This window comes from Pleurodeles waltl, chromosome 3_1 (assembly GCF_031143425.1).
Source record: "Pleurodeles waltl isolate 20211129_DDA chromosome 3_1, aPleWal1.hap1.20221129, whole genome shotgun sequence".
NCBI lineage: Eukaryota > Metazoa > Chordata > Amphibia > Caudata > Salamandridae > Pleurodeles > Pleurodeles waltl.
Window position 1 is genome coordinate 1,456,598,324 of NC_090440.1, and position 21,039 is coordinate 1,456,619,362.

Below are 21,039 nucleotides of genomic sequence, written 5' to 3' on the forward strand. Positions count from 1 at the left end.
CACCCCCTTCACGCCCTCAGCCACTCCCATTCACTCCCCGCTCCCGCCTCCCAGCTGCTCTTCCCTCCCACCTCCCCTTCTTAATGGCGGTCGCGCAGCAGACGAGCTGCTGGCGCGCCAGATGCATGCCCGTCTGCGCCCGTCCGCGCCTGGACCGCGCCCTGCGCGAGACCCCCTGGCCTGCATTCCCCCCACGCCACCCGTCGCCGCTACAGTGCCAACGAACTTCATGCCCTCAACCCAGGCCGCTCCACCGCCTGCATTCAAGCCACCCCGAGGCACACCCACGGACCCTTCTCCTGCCGGTACTCTAACTTCACCTGTCCCCAAACACCACGCCAGAACCACACACAACCACCTCAGCTGTATCCTCATCAACACCCGCTCCCTCTACAAGCAAGCTGTCGAACTCTGGGACCTTCTCACCTCATCATCCCCAGACGTCGCCTTCCTCACCAAAACCTGGATGAACCCCTCCTCGGATCCAGACATCGCCATAGCCATCCCCGAAGGTTATAAGATCACTCGCCGTGACTGCACCAACAGACCAGGAGGAGGGATCGCCATAGTCCACAAGAACACCATCAGAATCTCAACCAACGGCAATGACACCCTCGACACCGCCGAACACCTACATTTCCTGATTCACATCAATGCCAACGCCACCTTCAGAGGAACCCTCGTCTACAGGCCCCCAGAACCCCGACCTCAGTTCAGCGACTCCATCGCCGACATGATCAGCACCCAGGCCCTTGCCTCTTCAGAATTCATTCTCCTCGCAACTTGAATTTTCACCTTGAGAACGCCAACAACAGCAACTCCACCACCCTGATCGACAACCTTGCCAACCTCGGCCTCAAACAACTGGTCACGACACCCACCCACTCTTCCGGCCACCCTAGATCCCATCTTCTCCGCCAGCAGCTACATCTCCTTCAGCCATACCACCGAGCTTCACTGGACCAGCCACCACGGCGTCCATTTCACCTTCCAGAAACCCACCACTCACCACTGCCCACAACAGATCCCCTGCCACAGCTGGAACAAGGTCTCGGAAAACCAACTGAGCTCCACCCTCGCCTGGGCCCCTCCACCTAGCACCACCGACCCCAACACAGCCGCCCTCAACCTCAGACAATAGCTAGACGACTGCGCCAACACCTTGGCTCCGCTCAGAAAATCCCCAAACAACCACACCAGCGCCAAGGCCATATGGTTCACCTCCGACCTTCAGTCCTCGAAGCGGGAATGCTGGAAAATCGAGAAGAAGTGGTGCCACAAACCAACAGAGAGCAACCTCGCCACCCTCAAGACTGCCACCCGCAAACACCACCAGCTCATCTGGACCACCAAAAGATCCTTCTACAAAGACCGCATCGACAACAACGCCCACAACAGCAAAGAGCTTTTCAGCATTGTCAAAGATCTCACCAACCACAGATCATGCACCATCGACCCCCCCTCCTTCGCAAGACCTCTGTGACTCTCTCGCCACCTTTTTCCATCGCAAGATCACGGAAATCCATGACAGCTTCAACTCTTCACCCCTCATCACCACTGTGACCACCACCAACCCTAACGTCCCCAGCCACACCAACCTCTTGCTCTCCTGGACCCACATCAGCAACGAGGACACCATCAAAACCATGAGCACCATCCACTCCGACTCTCCCACTGACCCCTGCCCCACCAAGTCTTCAACAAAGACAATCCCATCATCGCCCCCCAACTCCGTATGATCATCAATAGCTCCTTCGAGACCGCCACCTCCCCAGAGAGATGGAAACACGCCGAAGTCCACGCCCTTCTGAAGAAACCCAAAGCAGATCCCAAAGACCTCAAGAATTACCGACCCATCTCCCTCCTCCCCTTGTCGGCAAAGGTCATCGAGAAGAACATCAACGGCCATGTGACCCGCTTCCTGGAAGACAACAACACACTGGACATCTCCCAATCAGGATTCGAAGGGGAACCACAGCACCGAGACCGCCCTCATCGCCGCAACCAACAACATCAGGACCATACTCGACAAGGGCGAAACCGCGGCCTTCATCCTCGTGGACCTCTCGGCTGCTTTTGACAATGTCTGCCACCACACCGTCTGCACTCGCCTCTACAATGCGGGGATCCGCCACAAAGCTCTTGCCTGGATCATGCCCTTCCTCTTCGGCCGAACGCAGAGAGTCCGCCTTCCTCTCTTCCTTTCGGGGTCCACCAAAACCATCTGCGGTGTTCCCCAAGGATCTTCTCTGAGCCCAAATCTTTTTAACATCTACATGGCACCGCTCGCCAACATCGTACAATCCCACAACCTCAACATCGTCTCCTACGCCGATGATACCCAGCTGATCCTCTCACTCACCAAGGACCCGCCACTGCCAAAACCAACCTCTGCGACAGACTGCATGCCATTGCCGCCTGGATGGAAAAGAGACGCCTCAAACTTAACTCGGACAAGAAAGAGGGCCTCATCCTCGGCTCCAACCGCTCCGCATGGGATGACTCAAGGTGGCCAGCCACCCTAGGGACCGCACCGACACCCACCACCCACGTATGCAATCTAGGCTTCATCCTAGACTCATCACTCACCATGACCCAGCAAGCCAACGCCGTCTCATCTTCCTGCTTTAACACCCTCCACATGCTTCGCAAGATCTTCAGATGGATCCCCACCAAACAAAACAAGAAGGATGATCACCCATGCTCTCGTCAGCAGCAGACTGGACTATGGCAACGCGCTCTATGCAGGGACCACAGCCAAGCTCCAGAAGAAATATCAACGGATACAGAACGCCTCTGCATGCCTCATCCTCAACATCCCTTGCCACGACCACATCTCAGCCCACCTCAGAGACCTGTACTGGCTCCCTGTCACCAAGAGGATCACCTTCAAACTCCTCATCCACGCTCACAAAGCCCTCCACAACACAGGCCCGGCCTACCTCAATGAGCGACTCACCTTCAACACTCCCACCAGCCAACTCCGCTCCTCCAACCTTGCCCTCGCCGCCGTCCCTCGCATCCATCGAACTACAGCCGGCAGCAGATCCTTCTCCTACCTCACTGCCAAGACCTGGAACACCCTCCCCACCCACCTTCGACAGACCCAGGACCTCCTGACCTTCAGAAAACGCCTCAAGACCTGGCTATTCGAGCAGTAGCAGTCCTGCCCTCCCATCCCCCCTCAGCGCCTTGAGACCCTAGCAGGTGAGTAGCGCACTTTACAAATGTTTGATTGATTCGTTGATTGATTGAAATGAGCCAAGTCAGCTGTCACATGCACCCTATTGTGGCCATGATTCTTATTATACATGCAACATTATATTCTATTAAATAAACATGAGAGGTTTTGTATTGCGCACATCCTAAACTCACATATTCAAAGTCAAGCCAGTTAGAAATGAAGTCTCTAGTTGGCAATGGTTTGCAATCTGTCCAAGAAGGGAGCCTCATTCTTGTCAGTGTAAGGGAGTCACACAACTAAGAAAACCCCTGCTCACCCCTTGGTAGCTTGGCACGAGTAGTCCGGCTTATCTAAGAGGCAATGTGTAAAGTATTGTACACACACACAACAACACCGTGAAAACCACATAAAAGTACTCCACACCAGATTAGAAAAATAGCCAATATTTATCTGAGTAAAACAAAACCAAAACAACAAAAATCCAACATACACAAATCAAGATATCACTTTTTAAAAGTTTAAATGAGCCTAAATCCATAGGAATCAATGCTTGTATTTTTTTAGCACAAAGTACCTGGGATGCGTCAAAAACGTAGACGATGTGGGCCACAGGGGAATTGAGATGCCGGAAAAGATTGTGATGCATCGGCTCATACTGGGCAGGGGAGGTAATGCGTTGATTCTTTCCTCGCAGGAAAGGCTATGCCTCCGTTCCTTACTGGCAGGGGAGGTGATGCATCAACTATTTCCTCACAGCAAAGGTGTTGTGTCGATTTCTGGACACGTGGCCTCTGTTCCTTCCTGAGGTGTGGGGTTGATGAAAAATTGTCACCAAGGACAATGCGTGGAAAATCTAGACGTGCTGTGTTAATAGAGCCACGGTGAAACAGGCGCTGCATTGATTCTGCAGCCGCGAGACCAGCACTGCGTCGATTCTCCAGCTGCAGGACAGGCACTACTTCGATTTTTTAGCTGCAGCACGTCAGTGGGTGGATTCTCTCCTTCGGTCACCAACTTACACTTCCAAAGGTTCAGGGACTGGAGTTGGCACCACTTTGCAAGTTAGGACTCTCAGCAGAAGAGCCCAGGCACTGGCAGATGAAGTCTTTAATGTCCCTCAGACTTCATAACAGGAGGCAAGCTCAGTTAAAACCTTTGGAGAACCTTCGAAAGCACGATGTAGAAAGCAAAGTCCAGTCCTTTCACTCCCAGAACAGTAGCAGCAGGCCAGCAGAACAAAGCAACAGGCAGAGAGCAAGTCCCTCCTACAGCATCCAACTCTTCTTCCTGGCAGAATATCTTCAGTCCAGGAGTGTTATGTGTATGTGGTGTCAGACGTGCAGTAATTATACCCATTTCTGTCTTTGAAGTAGGCAAACTTCAAAGAGAAGACTTTGTAATGCACTAGGCCCTGCCTTTCCCTGCCCTGGTCCCAGACATGCTCCAGGGGGTTGGAGACTGCTTTGTGTGAGGACAGGCACAGCCCTATTCAGGTGCATGTGTCAGCTACTTCCACTGCTCTAGCTCAGGAAGGCCCATCAACCTGGTGATGGGCCATCAGGATATGCAGGGCACACCACAACTCCCTTTGTGTGACTGTCTAAAGTGAATGCCCAAACAGCCTAACTGTCATCGTGACCCAGACGTGTAGTCAGCAGAAAGGCGGAGTCACAGAATGGTTAAGCAAGAATATGCCCACTTTCAAAAAGTGGCATTTTCAAACTTACAATTCAAAAACCAACTTCACCAAAGGATGTATTTTTAAATTGTGAGTTCCGAGACCCCCAAACTCCACATCTCTATCTGTCCCCAATGGAAAACTACACTTAAACATATTTTGAGGTAATTCCCATGTTACCCTATGGGAGAGATAGTCCTTGCAATAGTGAAATACAAATTTAGCAGTATTTTACTATCAGTATATGTCCTACCTTTTAAATACACTGCACCCTGCCCTTGGGGCTGCCTTGGGCCTATTTAGGGTTGACATAAATGTAGTAAAACGGAAGGTTAGGTCTGGCAAGTGGGTGCACTTGCCAGGTCGAAATGGCAGTTTAAAACTGCACACACAGAAACTGCAATGGCAGGCCTGGGACTTGTTTGCAGGGCTACTCATGGGGGTGGCACAATCAGTGCTGCAGGTTCACTAGTAGCATTTGATTTACAGGCCCTGGGCACCCACTTTGCACTGTACTAGGGAATTACTAGTAAATCAAATATGCCAGTCATGGAGAAACCAATCACCAATACATTTTTGCCACAGAGCATATGCACTCTAGCACTGGTTAGCAGTGGCAAAGTGCCCAAAGTCCCATACGCAACAAAAACAGGTCAGAAAACAAATAGGAGGAAGAAGGCAAAAAGTTTGGGGATAACCCTGTAAAAATGGCCAGGTCCAAAAACTCCCATATCTGATAATGAAGAGAGGCTCAATGGAATACAGTATAGTCCTCTAATCATACAATTTGGTCAAGAGGTGAAGTCATTATTGATTTCATGTTTTCTAGATTCACTTTGTGCAATTCAGCCCTTAGATTGGTGTCTCTTTCTATCCATGTTCATACAACAGAGGTCACTCCATTGTGGTTAATCTTTTGCACAGGAAGTTGGTGTATGGGTGCAAAGCAGAAGTCACATGATAACTCAGCTTGTTTTGGGCTTGAAGGTCCAAGAGGACCTTGAGCTGAGCCAGAGCTTAACACAAGCTTTCAGTGGTTAGTCCACCTCTAGTTGTGGTGTGCTGGGCCAGTGAGCCCAGGTCCTCGCATGCTGGCTGAGGCTGTTGAAGTAAGATCGGGACAAGTCCCGATACAGGCTTTCCTCCTGGCCCTGCCCCATCACAAGAGAGGAAGAGGCCCCCTTATACCTTTGTGCCAACAATGCTTTGGCACTGCAGCTCCACTGTTGCCAAAAGGTACTGGGGAGGGGAGGTCAGCATTTTACCAGTGGGCAACCTGCAGCCTTTGCTAAGGATGATTTTGGTTTTCAGTCTGACCCTTCTGTGGGGTGTGGCCAGAGGCCCCCACAGTAGTACCAGAGAGATCTGCCCAAAAGGGATTTTGCAGAGCCCCAACAAGGCTCTCAGCAGCACTCAACAAGTCACAACAGGCCAGAGGTAAGGACCTCATCACTTCTCACCGATTGTAAAACACATATTGTGAACTTACTGTGGGCTTCCAGCACACCTCTCGCAAATCATTGGTTTGCTATATTGTCACTCACAACCATGCAATTTATAAATATTGAAAATATTGAATAAAATGTACAGTTTTGTGATACCATAAGGTTTGTGTTTGCTTTTCCCCCTTTATTTTGAAATGTATTGTTTCTTTAATTTTTTTTAATGTAAAGTCCCTCCAGCCATGGCAGTGGGACTTCCTGCATGTCTTATCTCTAGCGATATCTCTATCCACGTGTTCCCCCTGCTCCTCCCCTTTACCATATAGGGATCTAAAGTGCCCATTCCATATGTCAGCAGATACATTATCCTTAATACTAGTACTGGACTTGGGGTTCCCAGTTGCAGCTATACCCCAAAAAGCTTTGTAAATCTTATTCTTAATAGCACCATGCAGAGACTCCCATTTGGCTAATTCCCATTCGTTTTTAGCAGAATCAACAGTACTTTTGTATTCAAGTCCGGCATTACAAATCAAAATGCTATTTTTAGGTTGTAAAGCCATTAATAAGGCTCGCTAGGCTACGTAACACTGTTTGTCTAACCAAGACAGGATATTTCTCTTGTTAGCCCTGGATCGAGCCTCTACAAAAAATAAATCTTTCAGTGTGCCAGTCAGCGCTTGGTATATTTCAGCCACTTTTGCCCCTCGGGGAACACTTTTTAATTGGTGGCATGGCCAGCCCAGGAATGGCCCAGATCCTATCTTCAATACTTAACATTTCATCATAATCTACCTCCAAAGGCTCAAGTTGGCAATTCAAATTGCCACCCATCACCTCATAAGCACTCTCCAGTAGTGAGGATAGACGTGTGGCTAAATGCTCCACCACACTGAACTCATGTCTCGTGATTACTGGCCTGGAGTAGACATTGACCAGAAAAAGATATATACTGGGGGGAAAGGTGAGCTGAAGACATAAGATGTCTTCAGTATGTGCCTCTACTGTGCTGACCATACATCCTAAGTGGGTGGCAACCCAAATGGACAACCCCTGCCCCCCGAAGGCTTACCCCTCCTCCCCCTAGCCACTATTTTACAAAAAACTGCATAACCAGAGCGCTGCGTCCTCTGGGTCAACCAGGTTTCTTTGAAAAAAACAGATGCTATATTGGTCTATAAATGAACCCCAATCAGAACAATCCAATTTACTCTTAGGGCCAGCAACATTCCATGACAGCACTTTAATTGTGTTTGCAGTTTTTCGTATATCCCTTGGTTCAACCATACTAACCGGGTCCATTGATCGACACTGTTATATAGCCTCCTGATTCAACTCCCCTGCCTCAAGGATTCCAGCTCAGTTGTTACATATGCCAAGACCGGACTCAATCCCTACTTCAATTTTGCCCCTTCCACCTTGGATACCCTCTTGGTTTATGTTAGAAAAATCCATAGTCAAACCATGAAAAACCATGATGCAGACAAGAAACTGCATTTTGAGGAACTGTGGTATGGACTCCAGCATGCTTGTGGACCCCGCTCAGGGAAGAAGTACCCTGCCATCTACAGTTTTGCGAAACTGCCTACTGCCAAACCCCCATCTACAGAATGTTCTAAATTGCCTTTAACCAGCCTATTAACCAGGAGGGACCTAGAGCCTTTAAATCAGCCCACCTTCTCCAAGACATCATATCTGTTAAATACAGGTATCTTATAGTCCAGAACATTCGGAAATCGGTGGTTTGGGGGACTACACATAGGGGCTCCAGTCAAACCATTGGGGGCGGGCATCTAGATATACCAATAAATGGGGGTCTATAAAATACCCCAAAGGAAGAATGGTTATGAAGGAACCTTGCTCCTGGGATCGTAGTTCGTCAGACAAAAGATTTTGAGCCAGCCGCAGGTTTCTGAAGTTGAGAATGACACAGTCACCTGGCCGATCAACAGGTCTCTGCCCTATTCAGCTAACTCCATGGGTCATGAGAATGTTACTGGCCAAAGCAGGGGGAAATTCCTATTCCTTGTAAGCCAGAGCAAACATTCGTTAGTCAAGTCTTTTTGTGACTCCCTTTGGCCCACATTCAATTCTGGTACCCCTAAGAGAATCACAACATAGGGACAGGAGGCAGGTGGGAGATTGATGATAGAAGGTTTTGAGCTACTGTCGATAGCAAGTTCTGTAGAAGCTCCAGTTTGCTAGGTACTAAATTAACACTTCTATGGATGGCAGCCAGACTCTGCTATGCCTGGCTACTTGATTGTGGATGGCTGGCAGATGTACCCTCATTTGTGTTAGGGATGTCAGCCCCAAATAAGTTAGTAAGGGAGACAAAGTCTGTCTGGGTTCCCATATCCATTTCTCCCCCTGCCTTTTAGGGGGTTGGACTTAGGGCAACCCTACACAAGTCTTCCAGTCTTGTCAAATGATCTATCAACGGAGAGAGTTCTGCCAATATGGTTGATTTTTACTTGGGCCAGAATATCTCTCATCAAGACCGTTTCCAACGCGGCTGAAGATCCTCTAGAGTATTTCCCTTGACGGCACTGATATCCACGGAGCGATGTGACACAGGACTGTGTTCATCCCTCTAGTAGACTCATTGATACGTGGGGTCTTGCACTTCCTCTTAACCACCAAGTTAGGTTCTACGCTGGAATCCTTAATTATAGAGTAATCATTATCAAGGACCAGTCTCGGTCCATCGACTTCAGTTTGAGCAGGTACCAAGATGGTCCATTCTCAAGAGGTTCTGGACTACCAGGTACAGGAGACTGATTACCTAATGTTGCACTACGAGCTTCGTGGCTCAACGAGAGTCGTCTTTCTTTTAGTTCAATTTCAGAGGCCACTGCCCCAATAGCCCTCTTCAGCATTATGTCAATCAATGTCTGTTTAGGCGAGGACAGTGGTTAGTGGGCCATTCCTGGACATAGGCGCTTCCCCATTGATCAAACTCTGCACTCCTTTCTACTAGCAACACCCTGGTTAAGAGGGAAGCACCTCTAGTACATATTTATCAGTTACTTCAGGGCTTCCCCAGCACAAGCAGCAATAGGGGGCTATGGAAAGAAAAGAATGTCAAATTGTCTCACCCTTCATTCCTCTTGGGAAGGCGAAAGAGACAGGGCCCAGCCCAGTCTTGCTCGGCCATGGACAGGTGCAGACGGGCCCGCTCTTGGCCTGATTTTCGCCCGGGCACGCGTCCAGGTGCGTTGTGTGCAGCGGGAGCTGCAGTCAACTTTAATTACAGCGCCTCTGGGCACATTTGTGAAAGTGGAGGTCTGTAGCAGCAAGGGCTTCTGGAGCCTGTTGTCCGTGTTTGCACTGCCCCCCAGTAGTCTCCTTTCATTGTGCCCCTGTACAGCTAGAGCTGCAGTCAACTTTAAGTACAGCGCCTCCGAGCGCATTTGTACAAGTGGCGGTCTGTAGCAGCAAGGGCTTCTGTGGCCTGTGGTCAGTGCTTGCGCTGCCCCCCCAGCAGTCTCCTTCGAGTAGGCCCCCGTGTAGCAGGAGCTGCAGTCAACTTTAAGTATAATGCCTCCAGGAAGGTTTGTGAAAGGAGCGGTCTGTAGCAGCAAGAGCTTCTGGGGCCTGTGGTCTGTGTTTGCACACGCCACCCCAGCAGTCTCCTTCAAGTGTGAGAACACCTCTTTGGCCGTCTTAGGAGGGGGTAGTATATTGTTTTGACAGCTCTAAATATGTAAATATTTATACTCTTATGGCTATATACATGATGGTTACTTGGTAGGGAAAGCTTATGCTCTATATAGTAGGCATGAGTTGGTTATGGAGATGAGCCAGTAATAAAGGAAATAAGCCTATTTGGTTCATTAGGAAAAGTTATGTCAGATGCCATCTGTTTATTATGGAAACTTACAACACAGGCTGTTGGGCTCACCTATATATTATCTAAATCATATGTTAAAGTCAATAGGTATTCAAGAACTGATTGTTATTACACTGAGTTAATGGCAGTAAGCAGGCATTTTTTGCATAGAATCTCACAGTAAGCAAAGATTTTAGTATTGGTTAATTCCTTTGAAAACCCCTATGGGTTGAGATGTGCACTGTGATAATCCATGCTGCACCCTCTTAGAAGGGCCTAGTAGGTGTAGTTGTAATACAAAGTGCATGTATGTTGACTTATTGAGTGCCTAAACTAATCAGTGACTGAGAGGCAGTTTCAGTTATAATAATGTAGACTTGTTGGCATTGCCAATGTTTGCTATATTTTTTTAGTTTATTGCTGCATGATTGGTGTCCACCATATTTGAACTATAAATTAAATGTATAAAAAAGGGTCTGTCAAATCATCATAATGCATATGTGTGCATACTTAGTGATGCAGGCTAGCATTTAAGTCATTATGCCAGGGTTGTCCGTAAAATAGTAAAATGTCCGCCACAGACTCCCAGTGCATACGTGTGCATATGCACCTACAAGTACAAGGGCCAACCATTATTTTTATGCCACAACATTTTTTTTTTTTTTTTACCCATACTTTTCAGCATTGACAACAAGCATGGGCAAGCCAGAATGCCATCTAATGTCTGTCAAAGGCAAGAGATTTTGGCTTTGCCAATGCTTGTTTTAAATTTTGCACGATACGTACTTCGTAAAGCTCACAAAGTTGAAAAAATATCAAAAACTTGTGAGTTGTTTGTCTGTGCAACTTCGCTCACCACTCACTGTGCCCCAAGTTCTCTCCTTGTGAAGGTGAGGAAAGTTTGGTGCTGGTGCATTCACTGCTGTGCCTAAATGTTGTTCTCTCTTTGAACCCACCCAAAACCATCTTGCCACAGCTCTGAGGCTAAATTGATTAGTCTGAAAAGTTTCTACTTGTCTGCCGTCTCCTTTCACCGCCAGACTGGTGAAAGCTGCCCACAGTACACATCTACTGCAGCTTGTGGATGTGGTCCATCGTCTAACGCCATTCCATCACCGGCCTCCCATCAACAACCGCAAGACTGCTGCACTATGTATATGCACCACGTCTTCAAACCTGCCAACATACCTCAGCTTAATGAAGGGGGGTGTTTTTTGGAAAATTGCACTAAACCAGCGTGCACTGGAGCACGTTTCTAACTTCTGCATAACATTTATGGTGTAGCTAATATTTACATTTTTTTTTACATTATTTATCCCTGGAAGATATAGCGGTAAATATTTCCTGTGTAATTTTCAGTACTAGTGACATTTTATATGAGGAAACTGTGTTTATGATGTTGCCGCTAGTGGGATAGCTTTGGTTGAAGGGGGGAGTGGGGGTTTGGGTGTTATGTCTCACTAATAAATGTATTTTCTGATAAATAGTTGGGTACAGATGCTTTCAGTCGGGTACGGTGAGGTGTCTGTCGGCTTTCATCAGAAAGTTTTATATACACACAAACAAAAACACGCACACTCCCTTTCTCTGTTTTGAAAGCTTTCAAAAATGTTGGTAAGTTTAAAAAATACTGTGCTTTCCCTCACTTCGTACCCCTGCCAATATGCATTCCTCACCCTTTCCACTGCATCTTAGTCCCCTGTCATGCGCCCTGTCCCCATATAATGTATTTAGGTCGAGCCTAGGGAACGGGCATGCCCTGGCTTCAAGGCATGTGGTATTCACCCTATGGGCTTTGAACACACCCAGTTGTATCTCATTGGTTGTTCCCTCTGGCTTTCGAAATTCCTTTGTTGTTGTTGATTAATGTTTACATTTGTCCCACGTTTTGGCTGTTTTTTTCCCACCCTGGAGACTGCCCCTGCTACATGTATCCTTTTATTATCCAGCCATATGTTTTAGTATCGGAACACTGTTTTTTAATTTATTCAGCTGCGGTTGCAACTTTGGCTGTTGCCGTCTGAAGTCTTCATGTTTCCTATGATAAGTGCAGTGCGATTTAAATATGGCGGCCACACCTTTCTTTTGTTCTGCGTGGCTCACCCACATTTTTTTTTTTAAGAGACTTTTACATATTTTCACTCACTGCTCTGCCCATTTCACAAGTGTAGTGCGTTGTCTACTTGTTTTGTCGCATGGACACCACGGCACCTTCAGCTTTTCCCCCTTTGTTTCCTTAGTTGTCATTCATGTTGCACAAAGAATCAACCGGAACCAACAATTACCTAAATGTAGCACAAGGGATTTCCCTTTGTACGCTCTTGGCATAGACTGGGAAGAGCCGTCTGAACTTGCACGGGGTGTTTCAGTGTAATTTCTCATCTAGAGAAAAAGAAAGAGAAACGGGCGAGAGAAGTCAAAACAGACTTTACACACATCTAAAACTGGATGAAGACTCTTCCATCAATATTCAGGCTACACTATTAATTGGGACAAGTCAGTGATTTAAATATTATATGGCCCAGCCCCATGTCTACCGACTGGCTGTGACGCCAGGATTGCCACAGAAGGATTTCGGTACTTGGGTGTCACCCTAACGGGAACAGCTACTATCTTTTACACCCAGAACTTAGAGCCCCCACTGTGATGGCTTAGGGGGGATGTTGAGCATTGATGATCCCTACCGTTGTCACTTCTGGGAAGGGCAACTTTGTTTAATATGATGGCTCTTCCCCGGTTCCTCTATATACTTCGAAACACCCCGTATCCAGTCCCGGCCTCGTACTTCCGAGCTATTGACCACGAGCTACGTACACTCCTGTGGGATGGGGGGGCCAGCTCTAATAGCTGTGGCCAAACTCACAAGAAGTTGGTTTGATGGGGGACTCGCCCTTCCAGATGTGCGCAACTACTATCGAGCGGCAGAACTTGCGGTTATTAATCAGTGGGTATTCCTCCCGGAATCGGAACTCTTTATGGTGGACGAGGAGCGCAGACATTCCCATTCCGACAGCGCTTACGTTAACCCTCTGGCACGAGACACTGAAGATGCTGGAATGGAACAACGTCGTTACACACAGCATCCCCTTGTGGGACACCGCAGCGCTGGGCACACTGGCAACACAACAGGATTTAAGAACTGGGATTTTATTGGTCTCACAAAAGTTGGGGACCTGTGGCTGGATGGGTTTTTTTTTCCCTTTACGAATCTCCAGGTGGAGTATCAGTTGGCCCCAGCAGAGACGTATCGCTACCTCCAAATCAGACATGCACTCAATAAAGTACTCCCCAGAGGGGGGGACCCCCCTGAGTCGTCCCCGCTAGAAGATAGATTACTACTTGAACATTTACCCAAAAAGGCAACCCCTCTCACATATCAAAAGATACTCAATAACTTACCAGATAAATGCAAAGACCTTAAAACACACTGGGTACAAGACAAGGGGAGCTGGATGGGGAAGAATGGCAAGAGGCCTTAGCATCTCCCCGTGCAGTAGGGATGCGAGCAAGGTTCCGACTAGAGCAGCTGAGAGTACTTCACAGGAGTTATTATGCCTGTACAACACTGCCAAGATGGGAAGGGGAGCCTCGCCTTTGTGTTCCAGAAATTGTGGCCAATGAGGGGCTTTTTACCACATGCTATGGGACTGTCCAAAGATACAGAGATTTTGGTTGGCAGTAGTGTCCTGCCTAAATGTAGTATGTGGAAGCAACATAGCGCCTCGGCCCAAATGGTGTGTTCTAAATATAAAGGGTGACCTGGAACTAGCCGACATGGATCACATTTGGATGAGGATAGGCTTAACAGTAGCAAAGCCTAATATCGCATAGGCATGGAGGGCCCCCGACCCACCCGGGTTGGAAGATTGGAAACGTGACTTAGACTGGTGTATGTTGGCAGAGAAAGTGATTTATGAGGGCAGGGGTTGCTCTAAAAAATGGCACAAGGTCTGGGGGGCATGGAACTTCCACATGGGAGGGCTGTGTATAGTAGCGACAGAGGAGGATCCCAAGGTTTACAACACACCATAAAAGCCATGCTGGGAGAAGACTGGGAGCAGGGGAAGGGAGAAGGCTCGAGGGAGGGCGGGAGGGTAGGTACTGGTGAAGCTTAACTGTATTAGACCAACATGGAGGCTAAGACGGCATTACACACTTTTCTTGTTTGTATTTCTAATTAAAAAAAAGTTTTAAAAAAATCTATTTTTACATCAAATATGTACCTGGTGGTAAAGAGCTGATTGTTTATCACATCTGCCTGTGAAAGGTAAAGAATGCCATGATATGTGAAATGAAGAAGATGATTGTGTTTTGTCTGTAACAGATGCTACTGAAGAATTTAGTATTTTGGAGAGAGAATGGGATGCATGTTCTGTCAAGGATGAGAATTTAAATTTAGTGAAGAAATATTTAGTGAAAGGACGATCATGTGATAGAAGTCTAAGCACTGAAGTTAGATCTTTTGCACAAATAGCTTCTGAACTGTCAGTCATTAATGGTTTTCTTATGAGGCAAGATGCCTTTGTGCCTCGTGAAAAGTTACGTGCAAAAAGTATTGTCTTGGCAGATGAAGGACATCTGGGTACATCTGCTACCGCAAAAAAATTAAGCAAAGTTATTGGTGGACCGGTATTGATGGTCAGGTAAAGAAACATACAGAAAGTTGTTCAGAATGTTTATGTCCTGACAAACACTGTACGATGTCCACATCTCCTTTGTGTCCTATTAAATGGCCAAAAGATGCTTGAGAAAAAAATTGGATTCCATTTTTCCAGTCCTTTCAGAGTGTTGAACAATAAAAAGAAATATTTAAAGGTTACTGTGAACTAATTTTCAAAGTGGTTGCATTTTCAATTTCTTAAGGTTGCTAATACTAAGAATGTTATAAGATTTCTTAATCAAATATTTCAAATTGAGGCTGTTAAGGAAATAATTTCAGACAATGGAACACATTTTGTGTCTGAGGAAATATCTACTTTTCTTAGAAAATTAAACATTAAGCATGTTAAGGTGCCATTGTATAGTCCAGCTTTGAATGGCTTAGTGGAGAGAGCAAACTACATGCTTAAAGAAGGTGTCCAAACAGCTATTTCTAACAAACCTAATGTGGTAACATATTTACAACAAGACGTGTGGAGCTACAATACAGCTCCACACAGCACTACAGGTATTGCTCCTTTTATCCTACCGAGAGGTAGAAAACCTTTATCTATGTATAGTCAAGCTTGGTTGAATGATAGAGTGGGACAGAGTAAATGTGAAGTGGATATTGATAAAGTGCAGGCATGTGTTAGGAGTAAACAAAATGCAACAAAAAGTTACTTGACAGAAGGAGAAATGTAAAGGAAGCGTGTATTGCACCAGGAGATTTGGGTACTAATTAAAAAACCTATGAGAGTGATGAAAGAGGATTCTAAGTTTTCAGACCCTACGAAAGTCATTAGGGTTTATAGAAAGTGAAGTCACCGAAAGCTCTCCTATTGCTCCACAACCCATCAATTCAGATCAAAACCTTTCTATTGCCTACACAGTCTGAAGCAAACTAGAGACAGGAACTATCACACAACAGACTGCATGACCCAGTGTGTACTAATTGTACAGCTCGTCAACCCCTGGCGGCTCAGCACCCAGGATAATGTGCTGGATGGCTAAACACTTAAAAGGTCCTAAAGGATACACATAATGGCTATGCCAATGCTTGTTTTACATTAAATGCCAGAGTGATTGCTGCAAAATCTAAAGCTCCACCCCATCCAGCGACCCACCCCCCTATTGCCCCCCCCCCTCCCCCGGGGGCCCACACACACTCTTACTGACCAAGCTACACCCCTGGTTGCCGCTCTATGGCGTTTATTTCCTGCGCTAGGAACGAGGACCAAAAAAAATTACCAGCTCGTGCAGATTCCTTCTCTGAAATCTCCCGCTGATTCTGACCCCTGAGTCTTACTCTGAGCCTTCTTGAGTGTGTGTTGGGGTACTCCTTGTGTTACCTGTAATGCGGGAACCCCTTCCCATTACCAACTCTTCATTAAAGTCATCAGTCGCCCTTTAGCCCCTTGCCTGGACTGTCATCATCAGAGAAGACGGGAAATAAATAATGTCATTCACATTCTACCACTAGGTGGCGGCATTCAACGGCTAGACAGATAGAGGCGAACTCTTCACAGACCGTGGCAGGCTATTGGCAACAGAGGGAAGGGGGTGGGGTCATGCCGTTTTTGACAGAGGCTGCGTGCAGGCTTGGGCGGGGACAGTGCCTGGGGCCTGCTGCAGGCATGATGGCTCTTATTAGGGCGGGCCGGCTTTATTATGGCCTAGCCCTGCCTTTACTAAATGTGTTTATGTGTCGCAAAAAAGGCGTCTTTGCCTGATCGAACTACTGCCCCTTTCGTAAGTTATCTTCCGAATTTGTATGTATAAAGTCGTGGGTTAAACGACACAGTCGGTAGCACGACGGACCGAGAGTTTTACACCGCCAGCATGTTATCTCCTGGGTCAAACGACAGGCTTTGGGTCTGGTGGGGCTGAAGAAGCAAATCAGACAAAAGCAACTAAAACCAACCAGCCACCAATAACTCCTCTGTGGAACCTGAAAGCAGCCAGAGCCGACATTATGAGACCAGTATAACACCACTGGGCAGAAAGGCAGACGTTTTCATGGTTAAGAGGGGTCCTCTTCTTCTATGCTATATTTACAGAAAAATAACAGCCATGTGTATTTAATTCAACGGGGAAAATACTCGATTTCGATGCATTTTTGATGCGCGCGTGTGGAGTCTTAGGAAACACATATTAACGCCTGCTAATCCACACACACTTGGATGATTTAATTATCAGACTAAAGGTTATTGGTATTTTGTTCCTATATGAAAGAAATGCTTTCCACAAATGAAGTCGTGAACAACTGTGTGTGAATGGCATGACAACTAGATTGTAAACTGCCTGATAACAGCAGTAACCATGTGCAGGACAATGTCGTTAGTGATGTGATGCATTCCATATAAACGGAGCATGTCACGATCCAGCATCCACATTGAGAATTTGCAGAATAAACTTGCATGGGATAAATGCAACAAAATACAGCGATATTGCATGGAAACACCATCTCAAACCATTATCCTTCTGCTTGACTAAATCACTTACAACAGGGCTCAAGGAGAGGCGTGCAGCCCAACGGCAGAGCATTGTCCTGTCCTCAGAGTCATTATTTCCAGGATTCCCACTCCTAAATATCTCTGTTCCACTCTCTTCGGAGTCCTTGAGGATCTGCCCCACCCTGCTCATGAATAAGTAGATGTAGACGGCAGACAGCACTGACATGTTGTCAGACAGATAAACAACATACAGACATGTATGCACCTAACAATCAGAAAATCAGCAATACAAGGCATAGGGCCTGATTTAAGAAAAGTTTTCTTAAGCCCCTTAGCGCCCCCTACCGCCACCATGTGTAAACCATATTTAATATACGGCGCACCATTGCGCAGGGTAGGGGGAATAACGTCGACATTTTTAATGCCATTGATGTACTGTGTAGGAATAGCGCCAAAATGTTGGCGCTAAACCTGCACAGTACATAGGGGCCCATAGAACGCAATGCTGTGCCCTCTTTTAACACCTGCTCTGTGCAGGCGTTAAAAGAAGCCGCAAAAAATGACCCAGTGAAATCTCTCAGAGTCCACTGAGCCATTTTTTGTGTTCCCCGTTACATTATGCCTGACTCAGGCGTAATGTGGCGCAAGGGGTTACAAAGTGGTGCAATGCATGCATTGCACCACTGCAAATATGGTGCAGCAATTTTGGCCTTGTTGAGCCACATTAGCATAAAAAAAATTACTCTAATGTGACGCAAGGAGGCGCTAGGCCCTCTTAAATCTGGGCCATATTTGTTCTGTCCGTGGTAGGTCAGAAGTAGCCCTAGTGTATGCAGCAAGTGCAGGATAGCTCTGCTGTCTCTCAAGGCAGGGACTGCTCTGCCCTCATAGAAGCTGAGGGATACCTCTGCCATCTGCACTGATTGAGTGATCTGCTATCTGACAAGGGACTAGTAGTTTTCTTTCTGATTGGGTAAGCGCTGCTGTCTCTTGCAAGTGAGAGATATCTCTGCTGGTGCTAGTTGTGGCAAGTGAGAGATAGCTCTGTAGTCTGCTGCAAGAGCTACTGGCACTCAACGAGGAATAAAACAGCTGAACAAGACATGGCTTTGCTATCTGTGAAACAGGAATGTTTAACATACTGCACCTGTCTCTGGAGAGGTGATCGTATAGTTTAAGCCCACTTTATGCATGTTCACAGTCCTCTGCCCATGAAGACTGTAAAACTAGTCAATTCTAGGGGCATACTGGGATCATAATCCACATACATATTATCAAGCAAAATAGTACTCTGCAATGTAAAATGCAAATAGCCTCGTCAAACAGGGAGACATTCTGGTGAGGAGAGACTGGGAAAGCCGAAATGATATTTGGTAGTCAGTGAGTGGCTCCCTTATGATTCAGGAACAAAAATAGCCAAGTGACCAGAAATGGATTACAGTGAATGTTTGGCTGATGGAGAAACAGAGCTATGTTAACAGTGGGTATTTATCCCATATTTATCCCAGATTTACATAGAACTGAGCAATAATCCTAGGAAACTGAGGAGGAACAGCCAATAAGGGAATCTTTGGATTCTATGACAGTGCTTCTGAAAGGCAGACAGAACTTGGTTGGTTGGAGTGAGTCACATATGAAGCAGATCTTCATAAAATAGCCATCAAGCGCCTCTCTGTGTCATGGCCAGCTGAGCCAGGACTCGCCTCTTGTGCCAGACAGTTGTTTGCTGCTAAATCAGACGGAAAATCCACAAACTGTTTACAAAATGGCGTCACAGGTTTGGGATTTCATGGCAGCTTCATGGGGAAAGACAGGAGAAAATGACCCAATGCACATTTACTATCTAGATCCGACTAACGAATGGTCATCTAAGTTCATCTAAGATGGCGCAGTCAAAGGGTCATGGCACTTCCAATAGACCATCTGCCTACAGATTCAATCACAAAGAACCTGGATAGGTGCTCTTTGCCTGGGAAGGTTGCAAGTCGTATGGGTTTTCTCACTCATCCAGTTCATGCCCGATTGTTTTGTTGCTCCTTTCCGGTTTGTTATGTTCTCCCATAACTGGTTCTACAGACTGCCTTGTGTGAGCTACATCCTGAGAGGACTTCTGGCCAAGCTGTCCCTTTCCAGGTCTTGCAAGTCTTCCCATTAGCGAGCAGAAAGGAGGCACTGAGATTGGATGATACTGTGTCTGTAAGTTCCAGAAATCCTAACATGCACCTCGAGTGAAGGTATCTCACCTGATCATAGATTTTGTATTTGCATTTAGATACTTTTAGGTATGCTTTTCTCCTAATTGTAACTGATCATTTAAATTTCATATAGTGCTAGCTCATAATTGCAATTTCTTAACATGTAAATGAAAGGCCACTTTAAACAACTCATGATATTCAAGTTATCACCCTAAGAAGGATGTTGAATCAGCCACGGAGTGTTTGAATCTGTGATCTTCAATTTATATAGGAATTTGTGGAGAGGATACATGAACACCTTGTAGTAGCTTACTACCATTCCTAGGAAGTGCCTGCCACAAGACACCCGTCATCGCTACGCCCTTCGGCAGTGTGCATGATGCTGTCCATGATGATGCTAGCTAGCTCAGTGTTTTCTGCTGTCCTCTCCAAGTATTTTTATCCAGTAGAGTTAGCATCTATTGTTAATGACACAGCGCAGAATCCACTTCCCAATATGGATTATTCCTTCTTGAAACTGAACTAAGGCGTTCTTCAGTGCCTCCTCTACTAGCTGTTTGTTCTGGCTCAGTTAGGTACAGGACATTGGATTATCCCCTCCCATCTAGAGTAGAACAGGCCATTCTGCCACTCTGGCATCTTCTCTGTGGGTTACAGGATGGTGGGTGGGGAGTGGGCTGCTTTTAGAACTGGCTCGGCTGCCATTACACAAGCAAGACACTGTGGCCACATTCTGTTCACGGCCTCATGCTGTGTGTGGCTGGTTGAACACTTTTGCCAGGTCTGATTTTGTCCAGCTGTATTACTAGGCCCATTCCAGGAAGAGTACTAAAAGACACAGTAGGCCTTTCACTTCTCTGGGTCCCGGTGCCACTTCACCTGCTGAATTAATGGTAGCCACTCCTTTACCAGCGGGGTGCACCCTGAATATCAAAACCCCAATATGGATGGGGCAATATATAATGGACAGAATATTGAAAATAAAATATCAACAGATTAGTAATTCTAGATATTCTATACCAAACGCCACATACATGTACCTATGGGGTGTATATATCTTCAAAATATGTATATGTGGAGCTAGGAAGAGTAACTCTATACTTCCCTACATGCCCTTACCTTTTGATATTTTGTTCCTGAATATTCTGTCCTCTGATTTTTTGTAACACAAGGCTACTGGTGTTGATATTCATTAGTACAATCCTACCATCAGGGTGTTGTCTCTCATCATCTATTGCATCTCACTGTGATACTTTAATAGCTGAAGGATCTACTTCCCAGTCCATGGTGTTGGGCAAGGTGAAGAATTAGTGGTACTAATGACTTGAACTCAGTGTCAACACAATGGATCTCTGCTGATAAAATGTTTCGTAATCAGGGACACACCTTGAGGCCTACATTCAGGTTATCAACTTCAACAATGAGCAGTGACTGTGTACACAAGTTGCTTATGCCAGATGGGCACCTACACAGCAAAAGCATCTGCAGATTGAAAAGGACTTACAAGGCGTGGTGATATTTTAGAGTACCAATCAGCTAGTTCACAAAGTCTTTGGGGGCATATTTATACTCTGTTTGCGCCGGAATTGCGTCATTTTTTTTTACGCAATTTTG